General features: G+C 40.6%; 1 protein-coding gene across 1 annotated transcript in view; it reads left to right on the top strand.

Annotated features, from left to right (window-relative positions):
* The first annotated feature begins 11,699 nt into the window (after positions 1-11,699).
* GPR63 (G protein-coupled receptor 63) overlaps positions 11,700-19,927 on the top strand; it is a 28,264-nt gene continuing 20,036 nt past the window's right edge. The window contains exon 1 of the mRNA XM_074896075.1: positions 11,700-12,088. The gene's annotated coding sequence lies outside the window, so the exon portion shown is untranslated. The remainder of the gene's footprint in view (positions 12,089-19,927) is intronic.

Raw genomic sequence — 19,927 nt, 5'->3', positions numbered from 1 at the left:
CGCACTCTGGAACAAAGGACATACATTTGAAAAAAAAAAAGATCACCTTCACTTTGGAGTCACCTAATCTATATGAGTTTGCTGGAGTTTTCTTGGAATGCAGAATGAGGCAGTAACACAATCTAAGTTATTTCTCATTTACAATAAACATCTTCAAAGAGGTAGGAATTACAATATTATCAGCCCCAAGCACAGAAAAGTCTTGTCTCACAGTTGCCAAGAATCATATTACTCCCCTCAAGCATCAGGGAATTTTAAAAGAAATATAGGGTTCATGCGGTTTATTTCATTTACAATTATTGAACCTTTGCTGTAGACTTTTAATCTTTTCTCTACAACCATAAGGCTTAGAAACTTCCATTAAAAAAAAGAAAGAAATAAAGCTTTTCATCCACTAGCAGGACTGAAAGAAAGAATTAAAACTTCTCGAGAGGAAAAAAGTTAATATATTTTTTTCTCTATGAGAAAAAAATAGGTGAGTTAATGTAAAATCCATGATATCTCAATCAGATATTGCGGATTGGTTTGGAGGAAGGTTTTCCAACATATAGTTAGGTATTTTCTTCAACATTTGTGTCTTATCATTTTCTCAGAAGAGGAAAACAGATAGTAGCTCATATATTTTGCCTATAGATGGAATGATACACCAGATATCCAGAAACCACACTGCTGATCCAGCATACAGTGTATTATTGTTGACAGAGAATAATTACAATTTTTCTGCTCAAGAAGAGATTGCTTTTTAGGGATGCATGAAATAATCACATATATAATCTGTATACCACTTTGGATTACCAGTAAATAAAAGTAATATATAAATCTGCAGTGTTGTTTGTTAGGAAAAGCCCTCAGTAGATTGCTAAAGGAGTTTTTGTTTAAACTAACTGATCTTTATTTCCTCTGAATTATTTCAGAGTAAATTATGTCCTTTAGTAGTTTATGGTTATTCTGAGTTCTTCCTTTATCCTTATTTTCATATTTTATGTAATCTTAGACATGGCCACTGTGATGATCTAATGTGTTCTAAAATAAAGTGATGTAATGCTTCCTTGATTTCTGATTTCTTTAGAACAGAAAAGAAGCTTTAGGGAAAAAAAGCAAACCCACTATTGCTCAAACAATTTCAAGTGAAAGAAAAGCCTGAATAACCCTTAGAAAATTACCACAGTGATTGACTACCTTCATGATTCAAGACTGAGCTCTACCTCTAGACTAACTGTGGTAAGCTTTCAGCTATTTATTGCCTCTTATTTAGCCAATGTTTATGGCACTGAAAACCAACTATATTCCCCATGAAGATACTTACAAACTGTGATTTAGTAATATAATTACATCACCTCTGTAGTGCATATACAAAGAAATGCACACAGTATTATTCTACTGACTGTTGAAGAAGGATAGGAAATACCTGTAGAACTACAATTGTCAAGCAAATTGTAGGTCCACTCAAAATACCAACTGTTCCAAAAGAGATGCTCATAGTAGCTCTAACATGAATCCTGCCCTGTTCGTTCTGTTGAGGAAAAACACCCCGGAGGCTGTAGAAGTTGTTTTGGTTTTGCACCCTGCAGACTGTTCTTAACATCAGTGCACTTAGGAGATACAGCAGATTTAAGAACTGTCAAGCTGTGACTGAAACATTTTCTATTAAGTCTGGAGCTAACATTATGATACAATGGATCTTTTCCATTTCTAGCGTCTGTAGGCTGGGACTTTGCAATGAGAGCACTAAGATGCTGAACAGGCTTTGAGGAATGTGTAGCTGCTGTGCATTGTCAGTCCTGCAAGCCAGTCCTTCTTTTAATGTATAATTAAATTGTGGAACTCATTTCCGTGAGATGTTATGGAGGTCAAAAGTATAAGTAGATTAAAAAAAGAAGTGAAAAAACCCCACAACACCACCGAAGTGAAAGTCCATGTGTAGCTGTTAAACACAGCAGTCAGGATGTAACATCTTCTAGCAAGAACAAGTGATTTAGGAAGTCCATAACTCACTGACTGCTGGAAAACAGATGTAATTATTTCGTACATGGCCTGTTTCTTACACTGCTCCTGTAAGCATCTACTGATGACCCTTAAGAGGTGGGCTAAAGCATGCCAGCACGAGTGCCACGCTAAAGCTGTCTAGCTTTGTGGTAGACTTGCTAGCCTTGGGACGTTCATTGGTCAAGGTGTCAAATGCCCCTTCACCAACATTTCACACTTGCAAGGACCAGCAGTGTGGTACAGAGGCATCCAAAGGGCCCAAGAAGAAACGGGCCTCAGTGCAGCGTGAAAGGAAGCACACTAGTTTTTGAGCTAGACCTACAAGTCCACATTGTCCATTGATTTTTCCTGCCATCTATCATGCCACAGGAAAATATCTGAGAATGCATAAATCTGGAAGCAAAGTGTTTTCACTCTGTCCGGAAATGTTGCAAGCTTAATATTTCAAAGGTCTTCACTGCACGGAGACTATCATTCAGATTACAGCAGAAATAACTGGTTGCATAGATACAGCTACTGGGCTGTGTCAGATAGTCACCACAGAAATGGCAGAAGCTGTCACTGTCCTTTCTTTCAGAGCCCACTTGCCTCTGGAGTTCAGGTTGTGGAACGGCCTTTGTGGGCACTCCTAATCTACTTCTTCACAAAGTCAGCTGGCATCATTTAACCTATTGCTTAATGTATTTTGAGCTAATCTTGGCTGACCTTTCACTGAAGCAAATAAGAAACACTTGTACAAGCCTTTCTGCTGGCTCAGCTCTGATGACAGTGCCCTCCAGCAGAAAAGCAGTCCTGTCTAAAACTTCCACAGATGCTTTCACAAAATAACACAACTCCACAGCTCAGTAAAGAGCTCACTCCCAGCACAGGCAAGGTATAGCAGAGCAGAATATGGATTTTCTCCTTTTAATCCCTAAGATAGAGCAGTCGCTGTGTCCCCACATAAAGAGTAAGATGCTCAGACTGTAGAATTCAGGGCTTTTTTTGGTTGTACTGCACAAAAAAGAAAGACTCCAGGCTGTCTCAGAGACTTCTGATTAAATTGGCAGAGCTGCAAATCACAGATGTCATCTTTGTACTGAAAAGAGTTCATCCCACCGTGACTTCTGCTGAAAAGCTGTTCCAGAACCTGATTATTCTGACGATTAGAAATGTTCTAAATTTCAAGACTAAATTTATTCATAGCTCTTCTCCCTCCTTGGTGATTGCCATCTCACTGCCTGTGTATTTATAGGCATCAATCATAATATTAGAAAGGACTTTATATAGAGCAATCAGAAGAAATATGCTTCAGTAAACATGATCTGAAATTGAAAAAGGATGGTTTTATTTGTCCAAGTTTGTGGGTTAAAATATATCTTTGCTGTAATCACCTCCTCTCTGCAATAAAAAAAAAAAAAATAATCAGAGCTAGCATCAGCAGGTCTATTTGAAGACAAAAAGGGAAAGGAGTATGCTGATCATTAGCAAAAGGCTGATTGTTCAAACATGTTTGCTTTTAGCAACACAGAGTTGATTTAAAAGAACACAGAGCTTTCATATTAACAATCTTTATCTCCCCAGTAGTCATCATTCATAAGAGTAGAATAGTGTCAAATTACTCAATTTTAAGTGGATATTTTACTTATTTTTTGGATATTTTACAACCCTTCCCCCAACCTGCAGGTAGCACCTTCTTTTATTTGCTAGAAACGTGATTTAAAATATCTGGATTTTTAAAATGCAAAACTAAACCAGCAAAGAGCATTATAACAGATGCTGTCTGTTTGTGCAATTGCCTTTACAGGTGTCCTATATTATTGTTTCATGTGGATACTGAATAGACAAGAACTAATGTGCCAAGCAGAATGTAATATGCAAAATGTCTGATCACTAGAAAGCCAGTACTTCTTTCTAAGTAAAATGCATAAGCAAAAATTTATTTCTTCAGCATGTGTCTGTTTGCTTGAACTCTGCTATAAGGCTTTCAAGTCAGAGGGTGCATCATATGCAGGGTGTATGCACACGTGTACACACAAAAACCACAATGTCATAAAGTCTTTGATAACAACCTCCTAATTTCTCACTCTTGGCATTTGTGCATCTAAAAATTAGAGATGAAATTAAGAAAATAAATAAAAACCTATGAAGACTGCAATGATTTTTAAGCAACCCCAATTCCCCTCCTCCTTATCTACTCAGAATGGAGATCACCAGCCACAAAGAAAGAAGATGACTTCTCTATCACAGAACTCAGATACTGCTCCAAAATTAACTCTAGTTTGCTCTTTCTGCTGTCTTCCTATCCAAAATCTACATCTACAGCATTTCTACCTTCAAATATATGTTTGAGCTTATTTAAATAAGAATTTAATTTCAAAGTAGAGCTATTCCTTTGGAAGACCTACAACACTGGGACCAACAGACATACATTGTACAAGAAATTGTAAAAGTAATCACTCACTGGATTTAGAATGAAATTCTGAACCTGTATAGGTTAACATCACTTCTAAAAATAAACAACACTATTTAATTGTCTAAATAAGTTATATCTGAAGTTAGTGTCTAAAGTGTCTAAATAAGTTATATCTGAAGCATACAGATTGTCACATAGCATTGCCAGATCTAATGGCCAGATACAACTCAGAAAAGAAATGTTAGTTATTGAGTCTGAAGCTCTCTGAAATCACCAGGTGAATTTGTAGCAGCATTCAAAGAAAATGCAAAAAAAAAGTGTTTGGCATCATCTAAAATGATAGTGAGAGAGCATCATTTTGCCTCAACTTTAGTGTACCTATTGTACCCACATTTTGAATGCTCTATACAGTTCTGGTCTTGGTATCTGGGAAAGGACATGATAGAGTTAGGGAAGATAGAAGACAACAGAAATTATTAAAGGGATTAAAAGGAGTGGCTTATGAGATCAGACTAAAAAATTTGAGATTTTTCAACTGGGAGAGTGGTGAGACTTGTTTAAGGTTTATGAAATCATGAATGTGGCTTAAAAGATTAATATGGAACCATTTTTCATGAAATTTCAGAGTTTGGTTCATTTGATTAAACACAGTGGCTAGTGAATTTCTAGACTTGCTGCCAAAAGACGTGGAAGCAGATCCCAACTGCAGGTTCAAACCGGAATTGGACAAGTTCACGTACAGTAGGTCCAAAACATGGATAGTAAAACGACTAGACAAGGATTTACCTTTCTTACAGCCATGAAAGCCAGGGGATTACAGGGAAAAAGGTCTGAAGAAGGTGGCCAAGCCTGTGTGCGCTCTATAAATAGTTTCTCCTACTGATGCTGTTTCTATTTGCTTTTCTGTTTCGGTACATATTATCAAAATCTTGAAGTCCCCTAGGGGGAAAGAGGACTAAAGTCAGTGAAAACAAGTAAAGAAAAATTAACAACAATGAACAACAAATTAAAGAAAGGGAAGAGTTACAGGATTGAAAATACAGAGCTAGGGAACTGAAACAGGGTGTTAAGCAGAGAAACCCTGACATCATCCACTGAGGAGCAGGTGGATGGTCCCAAATGATGCTCTGCCTGGAGACGTGGGAGGATGATGGAATGAGTGGACACCAGTCCCACAGTCACCAGGATCTCCCCATCAAGTTTGCTTCTGGTGACATGAATAACCAAGAGGGACAGCACCTGGAAGAGGTTGATGAGGAGGTCCTGCAACCTGGAAGGGTCTTGGTTGAGGATTGTATAAATAGAAAGTTGAGAGGAGTTGAGTGCAGCTAGAACTTCAGTAAGAGGTTCTGAAGGAGCTACAGGAGAGACCGCAGCCTGTCTCATTTGATGTACACTCAAAGTACCTGATGTGCACCAGGGTCTCTTGCCACTGTCAGAGAAAAAAAGTATCCCCAGCTCAAACCAGTGGGTGTTTCCTCTGTTCACGTATGTTCTTAGACATCTTTGTCCCTGAGGAGAACGAGTTGTGAAAGACTCCACAGGTAAAAGTGGAAAAAGGGAATTTTAAATATTTAGGACAAAAAATATTTAGGACAAAGGGAATTTAAGCATTTGAAAAATTAGCTAGTCTCGGGTGTAAGTAAAATAGGGTAGTATCTTTTTTAAAAGAGAGAACTGAAAATTATGTGCAACAGTAGTGTAAAAGCATTATATTCTTATTAAATCCTTTGAACACAAAATTTTGTTTTAAACTCACTATTTCATGTTCATTCTTTGCTGAAGTTACTTACCAATTCAGAGGATTCCAACACAGATATTTCCCAGCGGTAAACTGTTTGCTTTACTTACTCTAATGCTTTAATAAGTTTTTCACCATTATTTTTATTTAACTGGAGGAAGCATTTGTCATTGGTTAGCAGTTCAGAAACCTGTTTTATTGTAGAGGTCTCTTTGTAACATTAGGTGCATGGGGCATTGCCTTGAGTACTTAAAAAACAGAAATCAGAATTTTTTTAAATGAAGAATATCTGTGTTGTGCATCTTGATTTACAGCATCTATTAAAAGTAAAATTTGCTGGTGAATGTTTTCACATGATGCTCAGAATTAGATTTTGCAATACCAAATTAGTGACATCAGAAAAAAAAGGTGTCTTGTGGCAGAAGTCCTGGTTTTTTATGCTTTTCATAGAGAGTGTAGTTGCACAAAACACTAGACATGTTCAGACACTGTGCTGTAGATAGTTGCCTGCATTGAAACATTGGAAAGTCAAGCCAGCTAGTTTCAGTAGTCTGTAATGTAAGGACCCCAAAGCATTTGCTGAAAATAAAGACTGTTATTTAAATTCCTATGTTATAAGTAAAAATAGTTGTTTTAAAAACAGAGATATCCATATGTACCATAAAGGTTTTACTGAAAATTGTATCGAGTAACTGGTGTATATATAAATCTAGTATGAATGTGACAAAATAGCAAATTTACAAAACCAGACACAGCTGGGATCTGGGTGAGGGGGGAAAAGACTACAGTTCTGTTATTACACCCTCTGCATGGAAGCACAGGAAACACTAAACTGGAGGGAGAGAATGGCAGAGAGCAGGGAAAGAAGTTTGTAATTCCTCTCTAGGAAGTCCGTGGATCAAGATTTTTTTTTACCCTCATTTCCTGGATTAAAGAACAAAATGGAACAAACGTCATATTAAAAAGAGTACATTGACTTTAGTAATACTGGATGTAGCCTCTCCTGCCAAAATCAGAAATACCAGAAAGTGTCCAGCACACTAACTACAAGGGGAGTTCAGTTGGTTCTCTTACAGGAGAGTCTAAATGAAGAGAAGCGTTGTCAGTCTCATTCCTTTTTTAAAACTGGGACATGCGATTAAGAGACATAGTTCTCAGAATTGAGTTTTGGGGGCAAAATACCACTTGGGAGACTATTTCCTGCCATGTACTCCCCTTCCACAAACTTCCGAGATTATTATAATTGATAAAGGATTTAAATTACAGCCCAGACACTTCAGGGTCTTATAGACTGGAAGCTGAATGCTGAATTTTCCCAAAACATTTTTTTTTTCATGGCAATGTGAGTGATGCACAGATGCAGTAGAGCTTTGGTTTTTCTTGCTTCAAAGGCAAACAGTAGCAACTGAAGCAGCAAATGACCTTTGAGAAGAAGGTGAATTTATGAGGTTTGTTGACCATCTTTTCATTTTTGCTATGAGAAATAAAAGAGGAATGACTTCAATGGCAGTCAGATGGCCAAAAGAGAATGTATGTCAATACCTGAAATTACATAATAAATGATCTCATATTTGCTTGGCAATGCCACAAATTTTGCTGAAATGCTTTCTCTCTTACTCTCAGAATAAAAGGAGGATAGAAAACTAAGTACTGAAGCTGTGAGGAAATGACTAGTTGCTATTTGCTACACTGCAAAAGCAGCTCTAGAGGACCTAATTTTTCTAGAGAAAGGTGTGAAAGAATTTTCATGCTACATTTCAAACTCAGCTACAGTTCACAAGCCTTTTGCATCAATTTTCAGATAAATGTCATAAATTTCCATTTCAAAATAGCAGTCTGTTTTTTCACTATAATCCTTACTCACCCAGTCTTTCTTTGCTCACTCCAGTTACTGTGGTGAGCTTGCTTGCATCCCACATATGGGCAGAACAAAATATTTGTGCAACTTCAAGCACATGAATAACCCCACCAAGGTCAGAGTTTGGTACTGTCCCTTCGTTGTTAAACTATGCTGTGTTTTTTCATATTTTCAGCTTCATTCTATTACAAAGAAAAAGCAAGCAAAAGGGACAATAAGTTTTTTATGTTGGATATACCAGAAACCACATTTTGAAGTCTTCCATTTCTCCAGGGTGCAGAGTTCAGATAGCCAGAAACTCAAGACTCATTTGGCATTGTATACAACTAACCGCTTAATAAAATAAGGGCAAATAAAATCTCTAAACATTTGATATTTTTTCTGTTTACCTGCATGATTTCTTGCTAGTGGGGGGTGTGTGTGTGTGTGTGTGTGTAATCTAACTCCATCATCTTGCCATCCATGTTCAATGTTTCTAAAAATCACACTTTTTCTTTTGGACAACTCTTCCCTGCCACCCCAGCCCCAGCATTACTCTTTGGCCTGCTCTGTAAGAAAAAAATCTGTGAGGCTGAATTTTATTAAAAACTTTAGAGCAGTCATGTTATGTCCTGATTTCCCTTCAAACAATACTAATGGTTTCAAAAAAAAGGTCTAACAATTTGCTCTGGGTTTTCACATACTATATTGAAAATCATCATCGAACAGAGTTAAATATCATAAATATGAAAAGAACAATCAGGAAAAGTCTAAATAATGCTGAAATGCTCATGTAAGATGTTTTCAACTGACAACTGTTTCAAGAATTCTGACAGTTGCACACAAGATGAATTAGCATAAGCATTATGTTACTTACATTGTAATAATAATACCAACAATTTAATGTAATCAGCACAGTGATAAAGTGATGAGTCATTGCTCTAGGAAAATGACCAAGGAGTCTGGAAAAGTCTAACAAATACTGTTGTCAACAAAGATACCCTGCCCTTAGTATTATCTCAGGAATTAATGAGACCTGTCTCCACTGTTGTAATAGCAGACAGAAAGAGACACTCCACCTTCGAGGCCTTGTTTGCACGGAATCATTATTTAAAACAGATCAATTCTACCTTACTGGAATTAGCACAGTTTTGAGCAGTCAGCAAGTTGACCACTGTGTTGTCTAAGCCCCTCCCTGGTAAATGAAACAAAAAAGGCCGGTGCTTGGTTCAGCACTACAGTTTCACGACACATCATGGGGAAAGGCACGTACATTACCGCTACTGCAAGAGAAGGGGGAGTTCTGGAAAAAAAAAAAAAAAAGGCACAGTTCACATCTGCCAATTAAATTTAGCCTCCTTGTGGAACCTGCTTCTGGGGTGAGGTAATTCAGAGGATCCTCATTTGTACAATAGAATTTTCTCTTCACTTCCTCCTGCGCAAGACCTGTTTTTCCTTGCTTTTTTTGGTCTGAATGACTAAGCTTTGCTACAGTCTTTTCTCAAGAAAACCTTTTTTCTTCCGTCCAAGGAACGGTTGGAATAACTAGCCCTTTGTATTTTAAGTTATTCATTAAAGTTAAATGGCTTTCTCTTCAAGCTTGTCCTAGGGCAACTATTATAAGGTTAACCTTTCTATAGCTGTGAATCCAGGTAAGCTTCTCAATTTCCTTTGCACCCGGCCAGACACAAACGTGTATGAATATGCCTTTGCTATAGTTCATAGTTGTTGCCTCAATACCTCTTCTGATTTCCCCAAGTAGCACTGAACATTAAGGGGGAAAAGGTCACAACCCACAAAAAGCAGTTTCAGAACGGCAGGGAGAACCTCATCATTTGTTTTTTGGGGAATAAGACAGAGATCCCCAATACAGTGTCCCAGATACAGCTAGATTATTGTACTTATAACAGGGGTAACAAAAAAAATACCAAACCAGTCAGCTCCCTAAAAAGCAATCCTGTGTAGCAGAGTCTTTACTCCAGCCATATATCCCCACAGATCACCATCCCTGCTCCACCGGGAGCCTTATGAAGACTCTTCCAAATCTGGGGTGTTCCTTGGCATCCCCACCTAGAAAGCAGGTTCCTTCCTGCTTTAGTTTCTCTTTTCAAATTACATTCTTCGAATGCTTTTCTAAAGCTCCTTTCCAAAACAAAGGAGATGAGAAGCTCATAGCTAAAACCAAGGGACATTTACACAACTCCATTGGGTACAATTAGGTAGATAGAGAATTAAACAACCTCTTGTATCCACTGCTATTTGTAGTTACTTGCTTTGGCAGTACGAATCAAATGTTAATTAATTACTTAAAAAGATCACTATAGGATCATTTTAAAATGTGTTGTTGCCTCTTCCACAAGATGGAGTGCAGTGATAATATCTGAGGATTTTCAAATTGAATCCATGTATCATGTCTCCCCTATGCTAGAATAAGCCTTTAAAGACTTCAGCCAACCTCAGAAAAACAAATCAGAAGCCCCATCGGGGCAGTTTCTCACTGGTTAGTTATGCTTATTTCAGATGGGAGGAGTTCAGAGTGCATCCCAGAAAACAAATAGAGCCCACAGGTTTTTTTTCTTTCTACACTCAATAGTAGAATTCAACAGTGATTTTCCTCTAATGGGAAATTACAACAAAAAAATGCTCACACCTACTTGTTAAAGAAGATGTAAGAATAAAGAAAATTTACTCGGTCAAGAATTTCTAAAGCAGTCAGAAAACTGCTTCCTCTCTGGATTTGCCTTGTTGTTCTCAATCACATCAGCTTCATGCTTAAGATGTCCACCTGGGAGAACGAGAAGCTTCCTTTTTCTCTTCTGTCCCGTTCCGAGTTCACTGTGAGCAGTTGTGACCTGGTGTTAGCTGGCAACCAGTTAAGTACAGTTTGTATGGAAAAGGGGATTGTGAAAGACTCTTCCTGGTTCAGACATCAAGTTCTGTAATATAATATAGTTTTCATACAATTTACATCCTTGTAAACCTGTTTAATACGAGATAGCGATCCTTGACAAATACATTTTCATTACGAAAATAAAACAAAAAGCTACAACCGCAATAAGGTGCCCTGAACCACGCAGACTCTGGCCTGCAATTACTAGCTATTGCCTTGCACTTTCCATCATCGGTATTCACAATATCCCCGTTTGGAGATGATATGGCTGCTCATACCACATACTGTGTGACCTTAACGTAGCACCTACAACCTGTTCTACAAATCCTCACTGAGTTAGCTACGTGGGCCATGAGGGATGTTAAGGCTCATCTTAGTGTTTAAAAATCAGGCGGCAGAGCTCAATATATTGAGACAGCAACTCTTTATGTACGCAGAGCCTGCAGTACCACCAATCGCATGTCGTGTTTATGTCCCTGCCTGGCAGGAGCCTTGATGCTCCCCTGCAACTGTTCATCCTGCTTTCAGCATCTCTTTTACGCTGGTTTTTAAAAGAGCTGTCTCCAACTTTACAAGAGCAGTCCGCTCGACGCCTGGCGCTGAGAAATGAACGGGGGGGCCTTGCAGAGCAGCTAAGCCCGGCCTAGGCTGCCTGCCGCCCGCAGGTGCGGGGCACAGGGCTCGGAGGGCGCCGGTCGCCGGCCCCGACTGCGGGGCCGCCCCGCCGGGGATTGCCGGGGGCCGACCGGCCGGAGCCTGCGCGCGCCCCCGGGAGGCGGAGCCGCGGCGCGGGCGGGGCTCGGCGGCGCTGCGGAGAGCGGGACGGGCGGCCGCGGGGACCGGGGGGCGGCTGACTGGCAGCGAGCGAGCGAGCGAGGGAGGGAAGGAAGGAAGGAGGCAGGCAGGCAGGCAGGCGCTGGCTCGCCTGCCTGCTCCTCTCTCTGTCCGGCGGTTTGGCGGCGCTGCCCGTGCAGCAGAGCCGCCGCCGAAGCGAATGGGGAGGCGGCGCTGAGCGGGGCTGCCCGCCGGGGGGGTCGGCAGCCGGGGGCAGCGGCGCGGCGGGCGAGCAATGCCCCTCACTTCTCTGCTTGCGCTGCCCTTCCTCCTCCTCTTCCTGCTCCCGGCTTTGAAGCTTTTGTTTTCCCCGGCCGCTGCGATGGCAGAAAACTTCCCGGAGGGACGGGCTCAGGCCGGGCTTGTGTTGCGCTGGGCTCCGCCGGGCACCGGCCACGCCGTGAGGTGAGGCGTCGCGCCGGGTCCGCCGGCGGCAGTTCCGCGGGGCTGGTCTGCAGCTGCCCCTGAGCCGAGGGGGCGGTGGTCTGGGCGGCAGGAGCGGGTAGAGTTGCAAGCGGCGACCGCCGAGACCCCCGCACGGTTATGCCGGTTCCCGCGGTCGGGCGGGCGTTGCAGCCCCGACGGGGACCCCGCGGGTCCGTGCCCCTGGGCCGGGCCGGTGCCGGGATCGGCGCCCCGAGGCGCGTGCGTGGGCCCAGGGCGGCCGTTGGCGGGCAACGGTCCGCGGCGGCGAGCGGGCGGGCGGGCGCTGCCCGGGGACACAGAGCGGAGCCCGGGGGGCGGGAGCGCCGCCTCGGGAAACCCCCGCGGCCCGCCCGCCGGCCCTGCCTGCCCGCGGGCAGGCAGGGCCGGCGGGCGGGCCGCGGGGGTTTCCCGAGGCGGCGGCGGCGTGCGGGGGCCGCGCTTCCGGCCGGGGCTGCATCCCCGGGAGCCGGTCCCGCTGGCGGAGGCGCTGCGGCCGAGTGCCGCCTCCCGGGTCACCGGGGGGCGGGGGCGACCCGGCCTCCCCGAGGCGGGACGCGGCGGCGGGGCCCGGCTGCTGTTTGTCACCTGCTCTTCAAGACTCTTGATGGTGCGAAACTTGATGAGGGAGAGCCTGCCGGCGGCTGGTACCGTCTGCTTGTCGCTGCCGGAGAAAAAAAAAGACGTGCCTCGCTGAAGTAAATGGAATACAGTTGTTGGTTTTAAAACGAGCATGTCGTTTTTATTTGGGTGTTCCACATGGTTTTCTTCATACTTGATTTTTAAAAGTAAGATGATCCAGTGCAGGCTAACGTCTACAGCCAGCCGTATCATAAAGTTTTCCTTGTAAATCAGTAAAAACGCTTTTCCGAGAAAACCGTTGTTTCGCGTAAAGACGCGGGGAACGCACACGTTTGAAATGGTTAGAGCTAGGTATAGCTGGCACGTTAGATTCGTGCCCAAGAGGATCGCTAAATAAAATTGTTTGTCCTTACTGAAAACATGAATTCTTAACCAGTGTCAAATGGGTTTTGCACAATGCATTTGTGACACCGTATATGCGTTCTGACATTAGAGCAAAGGTAGCAAGAGGCATCGGATTATGAAAGGGACAGTTTTAAATAGACCGTTTCTAGATATCTGAAATTCTAAGGTGATTTCAAAGACTATTGATAACACAAAATTGCTGTGTATTGTCAGTTCTCAAATGTATTTTCCCTGTTGTGAAAATGTATTTGCTAACGTTGCTGTAGCTATGTTTCTAGAATAACATAGTAGAATTATCAGTAATTATATTTTTAGTCTACAGAACAGATTTGGTGATGACTAGGAATTAGAATAATAATGATTTCTAAATAACTTTCATTTGAAATATTTACTGCCAAATGATCAACCCTCAGATACCCAGCTTCTTACACTATTTTGCATGACTCATTCATTAGGGAGTAGCTTTACTGTAAGACTATTTTAAATGTGTAGAACTTTAACTCTTTTTTTTTTTTTTTTTTTAAACTGAGAAAATAAATGAGACAGTGGATATTAGTAGATGATATGCTAGGTCTGCCTGCTCAGTGGAGACAGGAAGAAGCCAGGATGAGCTCTACTAATTTCTAATTTTCTTCTTGTATACTGCAGTGTGTAGGTAACTTTTGTAAGTCAGTGCTGATCAGGCTATGCTTGTATTCTTCAGGGCACGTACCTCCTTTGAAGTCTTGCTCTAAGAATAACAGCAGATAAAGCCTGGAGAGGCTATGACCATGACTTTACCAGTTAATTAAATGTACCCAAGACCATTCTCCTGTCCTAAAGCCAACTGGCACAGTTTAGCCCTTGTCCATGCTGTTAAACTCTCCTGCTTTCCAGAACAGGATAGCTGGATACAAGCTGCTAGTTGGGACTGGCTCCTGGCCTGTTCTAAATCCAAAGTCATGGCTCAGAATTGCATGGGAGAACTGTAGCTGGTCTGGGTTAGAAGGACACTGCCAGTCTGTAGCAGTTCAGCGGTCTGCATGCCTGAGTAAGTTGCATTTCCTGGAAACGGTTCCTGGCATTGCTTGATTTAGTAGTGTGGACATAGTCTATCAGTAACACTGTAAGTAGCCTCTCCTAACTCTGTGCTCTGTCACAGTGATCTAATTTCCCTGCATTGAGGATCTCTGGTGCTATGAAATGCTGCTTTTCATAGTCAGCTGCTTAGAACTGTCAGGACTGCTTGCTTCTCCGCTTGTGCGGGTGGGTGAAGAGGGAGTAGGTGAAGGCTTGGTGGCTTTCCCACTTACCCGTAAGGGATGGGTAAGCAGGATCAGGGAAGGGAGTACATGACTTAGTCTCTTTGCCTGGGAATGTACACCCAGAGCAGTGCATGTCCATAAGTAATCCTGATGGCTCTATGCGAATATGTCCATGGCCTGCATTCCTATGCCTTTTTGCTACTATCCTGATTAATTTGCTACAGGTAGCAGGTTGGGCAGAGCAAGTTTGGTTTTTTTTTTTTTTTAACGCTCTGAAGATTATTTACTTCTAGATGACTGGAGAGATTACTATCCTGTTAAAATTATTAGCATTGATGTTCAAAATAAATAACTGGACTCTCACCATGCTTATTGTCTTTTTTTTTTTTGTCACTGAAAATATGAACAAAGCCTGCGTACTTCATAATGTTTCTGTAAGTGTATATTATGGTTAACATTTTTGCAGTATCTTGCTTTTTGGTTCCATAATTAAACGGTGTGTGTGAGTTGTATTTTACACCATTCTTGCTTTTTCAGTATTGATATGTGTAGTTAATCTCACATAATAGTCTCATAAATAAATTTCAAAGCAATTCTAAAGGATGTCAGACTTAATTGTTACAAATGAGGAAAGTGAGGCAAGAGGAAGTGTAACTATTTAAGGAATCCTAGTTGTAAGTTCCAGAAGTAGAATGTCAAATCGAAAATTGATCTGTGAGGTCTCACTGACTCTCACAGACAGATACTTCAGTAGAATGGTGTATTTTTTTCTTTATATTTGCTGGCAGTTATTATTTTGTTAACCTAGCTAGTAGCACAGTTTGAACTTAAATAGGAAAATTCTTTAGTTGCTTCATTTCAAATTAGGATGACACTTAGATACTTACCTAAACTGTACATATGTGATGGGACTTAGTAAATGCTTTAAAGTACTTTGCCAAACAGAAAGCTTGTCTCAGTGAAATTCCAGTCAATTTAATTTGAATGAAACCTCATAAAATACAAATCTTAACATTGCAACATTTCAACATGTACTTTAGGAGAAAGGTGAGCTATCCTTTTTTTTCTGCCTCTGTGTGAAAGCACTGATATAGTAAAGTGTATTTACACTTAGGCACATGTTGAAGTGTCTGAGGAGTCCCACTGGTTTGAATGGCACTTAGAGAAATCCCTTGTATAACTGTAACCTAATTTACCACAATCTCAATGTGTATTCTACACAAGCTGTGTTTAAAAAAATATTGTTAAGACCACATAAGCACAGAAGCGTTTGGAAATTTAAAGCTTTGAAGTGGTGATGATGTGGCCTTGGGGAGCTGTGCTTTGTACTATGTAGGATCTGATTTTTTTCAGAGCACTTATCTCAAATTGGGCAACAAAAATTAGTGTATGGTTATGACTTTCGCATCTCTTCCCGGATTTTCTCCTCCTTGGAGTTACTAAAACTAGATTTGAATTGTTGATTAAATATGACGTGGTGGCACACAATAATTGTGGAAGAAGCAAGGTTTTGAACAGTTGTTCCTCTTGGTGGGCACCAGGCCTTCTAAAGAAAGCTGGATTCTGTGTGGATAATAGTATGTAGTCATGTAGTTAAAGCCGTTGTCATAGTGTTTAATTAAGGTTCCATAAACTCTTACTGCTCTTCAGATCTTGATTTTCAAACTTTAATAGCATTTATATTTTAACATAGTTTTTGGATGTGTAATTTTCCCCATGGGTTTTTTATTTTTTAGTATCCCCGAAGCAAAGGAAGTATTTTTTTCTGGGGTATCTTTGATCACTTCTTACATTCTTACCTGAGTTAGAACCTCTAAAGTTCAGGCTGGAACTGTCTGAGCTGTAGCAGTAGGTCATGATTCATATGTGGCTTGACAGTGAAGGGAAATAGCATGCTTTATACATGGATTATGAAATGACCCACTTTACCTCACAATTTTTACCCAATATAGCTGACTTAAGGAGTATGATGAAACTTTGGGGCTTAATTGCCAGTCTGTTGTCCACAGTGCAGTGCTATCTGGTGACTTTACTGTTGTGTTCCCTGCAATATTTCACTCTTGCTGACGAGTTTCTTCTGGACCACCTTGTTGCCCAGCTGCTTCCTGCATTGTTTTGCCAGATCCCTTTCTTGGTTCATTCGTGTATAATTTCGAGTTGCTAGTCACTTTAGTTGGCCAGTTAGAATATTTTATCCTAATCTAGATTGCAGCCATCTAGTCGCATGGGTCAGGACAGCTGGTCAAGCAGATCAGGTCAAGAAAGCAAAGGGGAAACAGGTTTTCAGATCCAGCACTCAGATTTAACAGGCTGTGGTGAAGGACTAATTGCTGTTGTAGCCTAAATGGGCTGAGGCTGGAACATAGAAGTACAGAATAATTGAGATTTGAAGAGACCTCAGGTCATATGGGCCATCACACTGCTTTGTGCTGAGCCAGATTGAAAGTTAGATGAGGATGCTCAGGATCATGTCCACCTGAATTTTGAATATCCCCAAGGATGAAGATTCTACAGCCTCTGTGAGTAACCTGTTCCAGTGTTTGACCACTTTCGCCAGGATTTTTTTTTTCCTAAGGCCTAATTGAAGTTACCCATACTGTAGCTTGTGTGCATTGTCCCTCATCCTTTGCTGTGAACCTACAAGAAGAAGCTGGTTCTTGTTTAAAAACAACAGATTTTTTCAGATGCTTAATAACACACTTTCTGTCAGGAATATATAAAACTTTTGCCAAACACGTGAAAAACTATCCTCTTCCAGCTAGTCTTGCAGACGTTATTAAATAGCATGCTGATCAAATCGGTTGAATTTCTTTTTTTTTTTTTTTTTTTTTTAAACGTAGGCAAAAAAAAATCTTTTGCTAGGCTTACTTTTTGAAACAGATGAGATGTTTGAAATTTTTATTTTCTTTCTTCCACATGATCATGCACTGTATTTCCCAGCAGGTGCCTGCCTCATTATATGCAGTGAATGGATGCTGGTGCTTTAGGAGGTAGTTTTAAGTTTTCAATCTGAGCTTCTGAAAGCTAGCTCTCTTGTCATGTGATTTTTTTTTTTTCTTTAATTTTTTTTTTTTTTTTCAACCTCGTTAGGTATATGGACCCTTGCGTAGCAGATTCAAACCCTCCTACAATAGGCTATCTTTCAGGAATCTGTTAGAAATAATCTGCAGCGGACTATGGTGACACTGAGGGAGTCTCAGCTAGCCTTCCAGGCATAGTAGTCAATGGAGGAAAAATAAGCTTGTCCAGAAAGTGGTTTATCCCACATATGGCTGAATTACTTGCTCAGTGTCTCAATGGCTCTTTTAGCCTTGCTATCTACCTTTTAGGACAGCTACATTTAGGCAAGGTTAATTATTAGTGAGCACCTTTGCAGCCCTTTATTTTCTTGTCATTATTCAGTATATGGTCACATGCCTTATTTACAACCCATTCTGAATGCTTAATAATTAACTTTAATGTGTGTCTTCTGTGCTGGTGTTCATCCCTGTGATATCTCCGCAACTTATCTTCATTACCTCACTATCTTGTGCAAGCTATCTTCTCATTTTAAAAACAGGAAAAGGGAAAAAGGAGTTCACAAACAAAAGGTGTTCAGTTTGACTTGCTCTGAGCACAAGGGGAAAACTACAGCAAAGCGAGAGAAAAAGTGTGTATTTTTAATGGCAATTGCAAAATAATAATCCTGTCTTTCTAAAGCTGTCTTATAACTTCAAAACCTGATAGTACTTAGAAGTGGTTATTGCTACAAGTTTTCTGCATCAGTAGTGTAGTTCACAAAATTATCCCTTACAAAGGATTGTACAAGGTTCATTATGTGTCATAACAGAGAGTATGATATCTTGTGAAAAAGACAACTTTTTTTTGTCAAAGGCTTGAGAAGTAATTTGAAAACACATGATACTTTGTTGATTAAATTCTTATCTTCAGCAGATAATACTCCAACAAGTCTTTTATTAACTGATCATTTTGATTTAGACTCTTCTGTCAGTTGTCACTTCTGAATTTTCTCTAGACATTTTTTTTTGAGTCTTACATGATACTTGTAGATGTTTTTAGAAATACATGCACATAATGCATTCATGATATTTTGATTCCTGTATCACTAACTGTATATATATACTTTTGCATGTATAAACTCCAAACTGCACATAATGATTTCAAATTGTATTTGTATTCCAAATTTCCTGTGCTTCCTCTTACTACCAAAATGATTTTAAGAAACAAAGTAAAAAAATCTCCAAACCAAAACACAAACTTCCCACATCTAGCCAAAGACATGCCCTGAAACATTGAAGCAGTATGTGTGCTATGTTTGCACTTCCATTCTCTCAAAAATGCACCCTGGGACCCAGACCTTTGTGTGCTTGTACAGAGTACTTTGGAAAAAATTGTGTATGGCCTGGAGAAGAACTACCTGTTTATTTTTGGAGCAAAATCAACCGAGTATCAGTGAGGCCTCCCAGCTCTTGCCTTATTTCTGATCCGAAGGGTTCATGAGTTGGTAGAGCTGAGAAGTTAATTCCATCCTTCACACTACTGAATTCATTCAGCGTGTCTGCTCAGGCTCCAAGTGTGTCATTTATGATAAGGAGGTGACATTTGAAAGAAATTTGGCAGTATTTAATACTGACTCATAAAGGCATGTTCAGAGTATTTATAACAGGGAGAGGTTGTAATATGTCTTACTGGTATTGGGATATCTGCATCTGCTGTAAGAAATTTCCATTGCATTTATTAAGAGGATAGAGATGGGGCTGAGTGCATCTGCTGACTGAAGTTAAAGAGTCTTTTCCCTCCCCATTCCCTTAATTTTGATAAGATAAGAAGGAAGTTCTGACTGCATTCATCTTTTCTGGAAATATCAAATCAAAGCATGAAATCTCAGGTAATAGCACTTTTGCTAAACCCAAATGAACTGGGTTAAATGTGTGTTTTCAAGGCCACTGCAAATAATAGAGTTGAAAAACATTTCCATGGTACACTGGCAATATGGTGATACACTTCAATCTATTATCAGCAAGGCTGAAAATGTAATAGCTCCTGTATATTTTCTCTGTTTTCTGTTCTGTTTTCAAAGTCTGTCTCTGTTCCTGGGTATGCAGCTATTTGAATAATTAGTTGGATTCTTCATTCCTTGATGCCAGTGTAAATGAATATGAATTAGGCATTGGCTCAGGGACTGACCTGCCACATTGGTGGTCTTCCAAGATTTTGCACCTCTAAAACGATGAGAAAGATGGGTGATCTCAATCCTAGTGTGGTGTTTTGTGGGCTTCCAGCATGCTCCAGAGCACACTGAGGATCCCAGCACCCTAACTCCAGGAAGCAGAGGCCTGGTGAATCACTCCTAGGGTAGGCTGGTATCAGCCGTTGACAGGGCAATTTTTGTAGTTTTCAGAAACTACAGAATTGTGGAATGCACCTGTTCAGCATTATGCAGCTCTTATATAGAAGCATACATCTGAGTCAGTTGTTCAGGCAGTACAGATGTATGCAGTCTGATGTGGATATGTAGAGGTATGGAGTTCGTATACAATACTGTTAAAAAACAAGATAATTAAAATAGATGCCTGAAACAGTTTAGATG

The sequence above is a fragment of the Athene noctua genome, chromosome 1 (genome assembly GCF_965140245.1).
Source record: "Athene noctua chromosome 1, bAthNoc1.hap1.1, whole genome shotgun sequence".
Classification (NCBI taxonomy): domain Eukaryota; kingdom Metazoa; phylum Chordata; class Aves; order Strigiformes; family Strigidae; genus Athene; species Athene noctua.
The sequence above is the reverse complement of the archived record's forward strand: the minus strand, read 5'-3'. Positions and strand labels throughout refer to the sequence as shown.